Source organism: Drosophila serrata, unplaced genomic scaffold (assembly GCF_035046125.1).
Source record: "Drosophila serrata isolate PLE 108 unplaced genomic scaffold, ASM3504612v1 contig_335, whole genome shotgun sequence".
Taxonomy (NCBI): Eukaryota; Metazoa; Arthropoda; class Insecta; order Diptera; family Drosophilidae; genus Drosophila; species Drosophila serrata.
In genome coordinates, this window is record NW_028257233.1 from 1 (window position 1) to 7,940 (window position 7,940).

At 40.2% G+C, this 7,940-nt stretch overlaps 1 long non-coding RNA gene across 1 annotated transcript; it reads left to right on the forward strand.

Annotated features, from left to right (window-relative positions):
* Positions 1–567: 567 nt before the first annotated feature.
* On the forward strand, positions 568–7,891 carry LOC147642887 (uncharacterized). Its single transcript, XR_015272830.1, has 2 exons — positions 568–7,265; positions 7,326–7,891. It is a non-coding gene; the product is annotated as an uncharacterized LOC147642887 (long non-coding RNA).
* Positions 7,892–7,940: the final 49 nt, after the last annotated feature.

Below are 7,940 nucleotides of genomic sequence, written 5' to 3' on the forward strand. Positions count from 1 at the left end.
ATGCAGTCCATTATCCACAGGAATTTTTAAATTCGTTGAACCCTTCTGGACTGCCACCCCATGAATTGACGTTAAAAATCGGAATCCCAATCATGCTTTTAAGAAATTTAAACCCTCCAAGCATGTGTAATGGGAGGAGGCTGCTTATTAAGGAGTTAAAGGACAATTTAATTGTAGCAAGTATTATCACTGGCCCAGCAAGTGGTCAACTAGCTCATATACCGAGGATACCGATGATCCCAACTCATCTGTCAATCCCATTTAAACGGCTTCAATTTCCGGTAAAAACATCTTTCGCATTAACAATTAACAAGTCCCAAGGCCAAACCTTCGAATTAGTAGGGATCGATCTGCGACAGAAATGTTTTACTCATGGTCAACAGTATGTTGGTCTATCGCGAGTAGGAGCCCCTGAAAATTAATTTATTTTGCTGCCACAAAATAAAACAACATCAAATATTGATTACAGAGAAGCTCTAACAAAATAAATGTATTTTCTTTTAGGGTTATGACCTCAATAATTGAAAAAAAAAAATAAATAAATAAAGGATGAATATGTGTCATATTATTATTATTATTATGAATGTGTTAAAATTGACAAATCTAAATGTAATGTTTAATGCCCGTGCGAAGCCGGGACGGGCCGCTAGTTATTAATAAATTTATTGTAAAGCATCTTCAATTGTTTTATTCGCATATAATTGTACTTAGTTGAATGATCATAAGTGTCTTTGTGTACAAAAAAAAATCTTTAAGCTCACACGTATTGCAGAAAATCCAGAATATCTGCATATGTATAAGAGCATCACGCGATCTTCTTATCTTACTGTCTGTACGTTTTTATACATTCTTTACTTGTGCTGCTAATGCTTACTTTTTTTCACATTTTCCATTTATTATTGTGTCTTCGTTGCGCCGTTGCGACATCTTAAATTTCCTATTCTACGCTCCCCGCTCTCTGTTCCGCAGGACTTCTTAGCTTATCTATCGCTCTCGCTCTCTCTTTTTGAAACGTAACAAGTACAGTGGTAAGTTCCCATACTGACGTCTCAAAGACCAGCAAAAGGCTATTTCTGCAGGCGACTTCAATATTGGACATTTGCTTTGTGACATGCATCATGCAAACCAAGTTCATTTGTACTGTTTGTACTGAATGCTGCACTTAGTCCTATTTCAACAACCAGCTTCGACCTCAGGATTAAATTCATAAAATTGTGAAATCGATCCCTTAAAAATTATTCGGTATCCGAAAGTGCCGATAGAGTGACCGTGGCCCCGGTAATAGTCGTTTTGACCCAATGGATGTTTTAAATAATAATCCCTAAGAATCCCGCTAATCTATCCGTCCAGGATGTGTCCAGGACTACCGGCCGATAATGGCACAGCAAATAATTAGTATACCTCTAACCAACGAAAGAGGTATTGGTTTTGCGGCTCTCCCCTGCTCACACATCGAAATATGTTATCACCTTTATCCAAGGCAAAAAGAAGAAAAAATATAAATTTATGCGGAAATAAATAAATGTCCCTAAAAAACTATTTTACTCAATGTACTCTACCAAATTCTGGGCAGAGTATGTCGTTATAAAGTAAGTTATTTATAAGTTATTTATATTTATCTATATATATAAAAATGCTCTGTTCGTGTCTACTTCCTTAATAGACTTGAAAAGTTCTGAACCGTTTAAGCCCAAATTTTGACACAACATGCGTTGAGGTTCCAGCTCGGTTATTGTCTACTTTTGATGTTGATAGCTTATCTGCGTTTGCGATTTTAAAAGTTGGCATGAATTGCGCATTTATAATTTCCGCACCAAATGACGTCATTTGGAAGCAAGAGTTGTATTTCCTAATGTTCGACAGAAAATGCTTCGATTCAGCAGTAGATCCAGCGAATAGAGAGTGCAAAGGATCTGGTGGTGCTTCAAGTTGAGGCAATTACACTTTCCCGAAAGCGCAACACAATCCTTTTGGTTCGTTTTTGAATTTGAGAGCCTGACAGTATGTGCACACCTGATGCATCCGGCCAATAACGACATTGCGATTCGAGCTATAATGCTTCGGCAATACGCCGCCGCTTTCCAGGCCGCCTACCCTGTTGGTGCTGAAGAGTAAAATCGAATTACTTAGATCAGTGTTATTTATTTTTTGTTAGTGTTAGTGACGTTATCCCTGTCCTGTGCTTGCCCGTATCCTGGGTCCGGGTTTTGTGCAACACAAGCGCTGTGATCGAAGGGGAACGGAGCAGAAGCCGATGTCCTTACCTTTTTTCGCAAACACCCGAACCCTTCTGATTTCTCTTGGAGCTCCAGCAGGGACTAGGGACGAAAGAGCGAGTCGTGTTTTGGTGGCCCGATTGAGGCCAAATTATTGAGGCGCTTCTCCTCCGGGAATTTTGAGTCCCCAAAAGAGGCAGTGTTGGCGCGAGCGCATCCCTGGCAGAGGCCACATTCTCTCCGGGCGTGAGGTGACGCCTGATACACATCACTCACCTACCATGTTAGATTTAAGAGCTACAATTTTGTTGAACAGAAATTAAATAGAGATATGAGCAAATTAAATAGAGATTCCGTCTGGAATAGGCTCTGGCCCGCCGGAAAAGGGTGATGCCCCCTAGATGACCGGGAGGCATCACAGAATGGGTGGGTGCGTCGTGGCGGAAACACCAATTTGTCCCAGCAGTGTTGTCCGTAGAGGTGCAGAAACATCGAGTGAAACATCGATGTTATCGATGTTTGCAAATCATCGGAACCATCGATGGCTGGGTCACCACCATCGACGTTTTTTCACACAACTCCGAAAAAGAAAACCTTGGAGAAAATGAAGACCCTCTAAAATATTGGAAGGAAAGACTTTAAAATTGGTATGCGGAAAATGCTAAGTAACCATTTTTTTATAGATGAGTACTGATTACTGCTCTTTAAAATTGGTAGCAGCCAAATACTTGTCTATACAAGCCTCGTCATGCGAAGCGGAAAGAGTGTTCAGCAAAGCTGGACAAACCATTAGTGACCGCAGGACAATGCTCTGTGAACAAGCTTTTATTTAACAATAAGAATTCACATTTCAATAATACTATTGATAGTCCTGATATCACAGATCTCGAATAAAATCTAGTCATATTGTTAAATTCCATTTTTTTTAGAAACATCGATGTTTCACTCGATGTTTTTTTTTTTAAACATCGAAAACATCGATTGACGCGCACATCGATGTTTCTGCATCCCTATGTCCTGGTCCTATGGGCTCAGGCGGAACCGGTGCCGATCTTTGCACAGGTTATTGCCTTACCAGGCAAGTAGATCTGCAGTGTGGGTTGTCCAGAGGTCCAGGGCAATCTGCTGGGAGACGGTGTGGTTATGGTTTTGTCATTAACAAGTTTAATATTTTTGATATTCACTGAGTGAGTATGTGGTGTAGGGTTTTCTTTTATCTGTTTGAGCTGTTGCTGATAAAGGTCAAGCATGGCCTGTAGCCTTGCTGTTGCCTTCCACGGTGTGTTGGTCTCGGGTGAATATAATTGCCACTTCATGTGAGCAATTTCTTTATTCAATTTTTTAACCCGGCCACCGCGACCCATAACATTTACTACACTCTTCTCACTCAGCTTTTTTTTGTTAATTGTTGTTCCAGTTGTTGTTGTTGCCTTCTTCAGGCTTTTTAATTGTATTTATAATTTTTGCCTTCCACGGTGTGTTCCAGTTGTTTGCAGTTGTGCAGTCCGGTGAAATCCGCTGTCACGGTCGCAATATAATAATCCATAATATTGATGTAGATCCAGTTCCCAATTTAGGTATATAATGCCCCAATTATAAGATGTAGATCCAGTTTATTTCTTTTGGAGAAGACGTCAGTCTCCTCTTTTATTGAATTAATTCTTAGCGTTAGTGCTTAGTATGTACAGCAACGGAAACGTTACTGGCTAGCTGAGAGAGTCATGCGCGCACTTATGTATGCACTGCGACGCTCAAGCGTGAGAACGCTGATTAAGCTATTTGGGTGGTCGCTGTTATCAAGTGCGGATTATATTTCGTCTGCACTTGAATATGTGCAGAGGGCACTTAGGTTTAGGCCCGCTGCGACAAAGTCGCTGCTTATGTATGCATTCTGTTGGCATAACAACAAAGTGTTGCAGCCTTATTTATATGTATGTATATACATATGTACGCATGCTACTCTAGACCTTTGGATTTTGTTATTTCTTGACTTATTCCTTTTATGTCTATAATATAATTATCTTGGTTGTCGTGAAAGATTTCAGAAGTTTCTTTTAAAATTTATTTGTCTGCACCTGTGTCTATTAGAAAGACAAGTTCTTTTCCAGTAGCTACATTGATAAATGAAACGAATATATTTTGACTGAGATTAATAATGTGGACTCTTGTATCTTCTACTACTGAACATTTAAAGGCTTTTGGAAATTTTCCGATGTATTTTGGGCAACTCTAACATGGTTGTTGTTGTTGTGGCCTTGATTCGAGTTACCACGGCCTCTATAGTTTCCTCTATATTGGCCCCATCTTCCATTGATATTCTGGTAGTTGTTGTCCCTGTATTGGCCTCTTTCTCCATTGTTATTATGGTAGTTGTTGCCCCTATATTTTCCGCGATTTGCGCCGCGCTGTGGATAGTTGCTGTAGTATAGGACAGTGTTTGACTGTCCAGTTGCTTTGATATGGCATCATTCATAGTAAAGGTACCAGCTTGCATGATAAGTTTTACCTTATCGATCGTGCAATTTTTAGTCATTGCTTTGACTGCATGCTGAGTGGAATAACTTCTGGCTAGCTCTAGAGGTAAGCCCATCACGCCAATTGGATTTACGATGCCACATGACTTAAACCGCTTCGCAGCCCATTTACTATCGGAATTGATTTTCCTGATCAAGCAAGCACTTAATTTTTCTATTTCCAGAATAAATTGTTAGTCAGTCTATGAAATAGCCCTGAATTGGATATCATCATCACCACGGACTTGGAACACTTATGTTTCCCAATAGCATTGTCGAGATTTTAGAGGCAACATATTAGAATCGATAATCCTGCAGACTGCGAATCACGAGGAATACTTTCGAAAAAACTCTTCGATTATCAAATTTGGCCAAATGGTCCAGCTTGGCTCCGATGACGGAAATGAGCTAACCTGTATGATGAACAAAAACTCCTCATGGTTTTGGTTGTTGGGGACACTTTCGATGTTCCTGTCGGCGTGCACTCTTCGCTTACCTATTTACAAAGGCAATGCATATAGAATTGGTCAGTGATGTAAAAACATCCGCTTTATAGCCGCTTTCAAACGCTTTTGGCCCATATTAGATTTATATCCGGACAATGGTACTGCTTTTCATGGAACTTAACAAGACTTAGATGAAATGCAACGGATCGCAATTCTCCAAAGTCAAATAAAGAGATTTCGGATATCTTGTCGAGTCACGATATTATTTGGCATTTCATCCCGCCTTCTGCACCTCATTTTGGCGGAATTTAGTAGACTGGTGTGCGATCTATAAAGCTGCACTTAAAAAGAGTTATTGGCATTTCAGGAATATTCGATCCTGTTTATTCAGATTGAAAGGCTTCTTATCACCAGCGATCACAGCTTTAACCCGCTAACCCATCTTACATTCTAACAGGGCAGTCTCTCACTTCGGTACCAGAGCCATCTTTTCTGGATGTTAACGTTAACAGACTGCAGCAAATCAATTGGAGTCAATTGCAATTGAAACATAGAGTACCTCAGTACTATTTAAGCTTGATCAAAATGACAAGATGCTCAAAATGTTGCAATGAAGAAGCTAAATCAACCGCCAAACAACTGGCTTTTGGGACGAGTTACAGAAGTGGCTGGGATCAGAGGGTCCATGTCATCACAGCTAAAGCCGCCAGAGGAATCCACAAGTGCCCCATTACGAAAATTGTTGTGATTTTGAACTGTCGTTCAAGGGGGCCTTTATGTTAAGGAATATATCGTTTAATTGAATATTATCTTCTATCTTTTATATATATAAAAATGAATTGCTGTTCGTTAGTCTCGCTAAAACTCGAGAATGGCTGAACGGATTTATCTTATCTTGGTCTTGAATTATTCGTGGAGGTCTAGGGAAGGTTTAAAAGGTGAGAAAAATTCGATTAATTGCCGGGAAAATCCTCAAAACAGTATTTTTCTATTTCCCATACAAACGTTTTCTAAATAAAACTACCTTACATCTACCGCCCTCTACAGGCAGCCAAAGCATTTCCTGTCAAACATTCAAAACATATTGAAATAAGGAATTGGAGATAAAAATTTTATTTTTTTGTTCAGGTTCAGTAAGAAACGAAGTCCTGCCACCCAAGAAGTAGAGTTTGGGTCGTCGTAACCGTAATACAGAAGCAAAAAGACATAAGATTACGAATATAACTGACGAAGAACGGGCCTCCATCCGAGAGACTGAGCGGCTGAGAGCAATGCAGATGCACAAAGAAGAATCAGCAGAAAGACGAGCAGATAGGCTTGAGAGAAAACGATTAAGAGTTAGACAGTCGCGTTCTGCAGCAATTTGATTCACTCTCAAAATAATGAACGCGACAGGGCAAGGGTAGCTGAAGCGCGTTTACAGCTTGCAGAAGATCAGATATAATCCAACTATTGATTACAGCTCGAATCGAATGTCGTTATTGGCCGGATGCATCAGGTCTGCATATACTGTCACGCCTCTTAGATTGAATCAGACGAAACTTCGGTCCGAGGAATATATCCATTTGCGGGATGCTGTGATGAATGCTGCAACTCTTTTGAAGGATGGCAAAACTGCTCATTCTACTTTTAAACTTCAACTATCCGTCAATCTTGAACAACAATCTACATGTTCCATCCGCAAAAATGGACCTATTGGTAAATTACTACAAGACGCCTCATAGATTATGTGGGACGAATGCACGATGAGCCATAGAGCACATATAGAGGCCGTGAACAGAACCTTACAGGATCTAAGGAACTCCTCTGCAGTCATGGGCGGGATTACTTTTGTATTTGCTGGAGATTTTCAACAGACTCTCCCCGTTATTAACAGAGGCACGCGAGCAGATATCATCGTAATACAGAAGCAAAAAGACGTAAGATTACGAATATAACTGACGAAGAACGGGCCTCCATACGAGAGACTGAGCGGCTGAGAGCAATGCAGATGCACAAGGAAGAATCAGCAGAAAGACGAGCAGATAGGCTTGAGAGAAAACGATTAAGATCGATTTGATTCACTCTCAAAATAACGCGAAAGGGCAAGGGTAGCTGAAGCGCGTTTACAGCTTGCTGAAGATCAGATAGAATCCAACTATTGATTACAGCTCGAATCGAATGTCGTTATTGGCCGGATGCATCAGGTCTGCCTCTTAGATTGAATCAGACGAAATTTCGGTCCGAGGAATATATCCATTTGCGGGATGTTGTGATGAATGCTGCAACTCTTTTGAAGGATGGCAAAACTGCTCATTCTACTTTTAAACTTCCACTATTCGTCAATCTTGAACAACAATCTACATGTTCAATACGCAAAAATGGACCTATTGGTAAATTACTACAAGAGGCATCATTGATTATGTGGGACATTGGGATTAAGGACAAATATGAGAGCTCATCTTCATGGAATCACTGATAGCGATTTCCCACAGCAACTGCTAAAACTTTGGGAAGGAATTTTTCCAACTCCAAATTTAAGCGGTCATTGTGACATTCTTCTGGATGAGTCTGTAGGCCAAATACTCCATAATTTGGAAAATTTAATAGATTCTGTATACCCTGATATCGAGAATTTGCACGAAAGAGACGTCCATTGGCTGTGTTCTCGGGCTATAGTATCACCTAAGAATGATACTGTCAATGAAATAAATAATCTGATTGTTCAAAAAGTCCCCGGCCAAACAAAAACATACAAATCGATCGACACTGTAACGAATATTGAA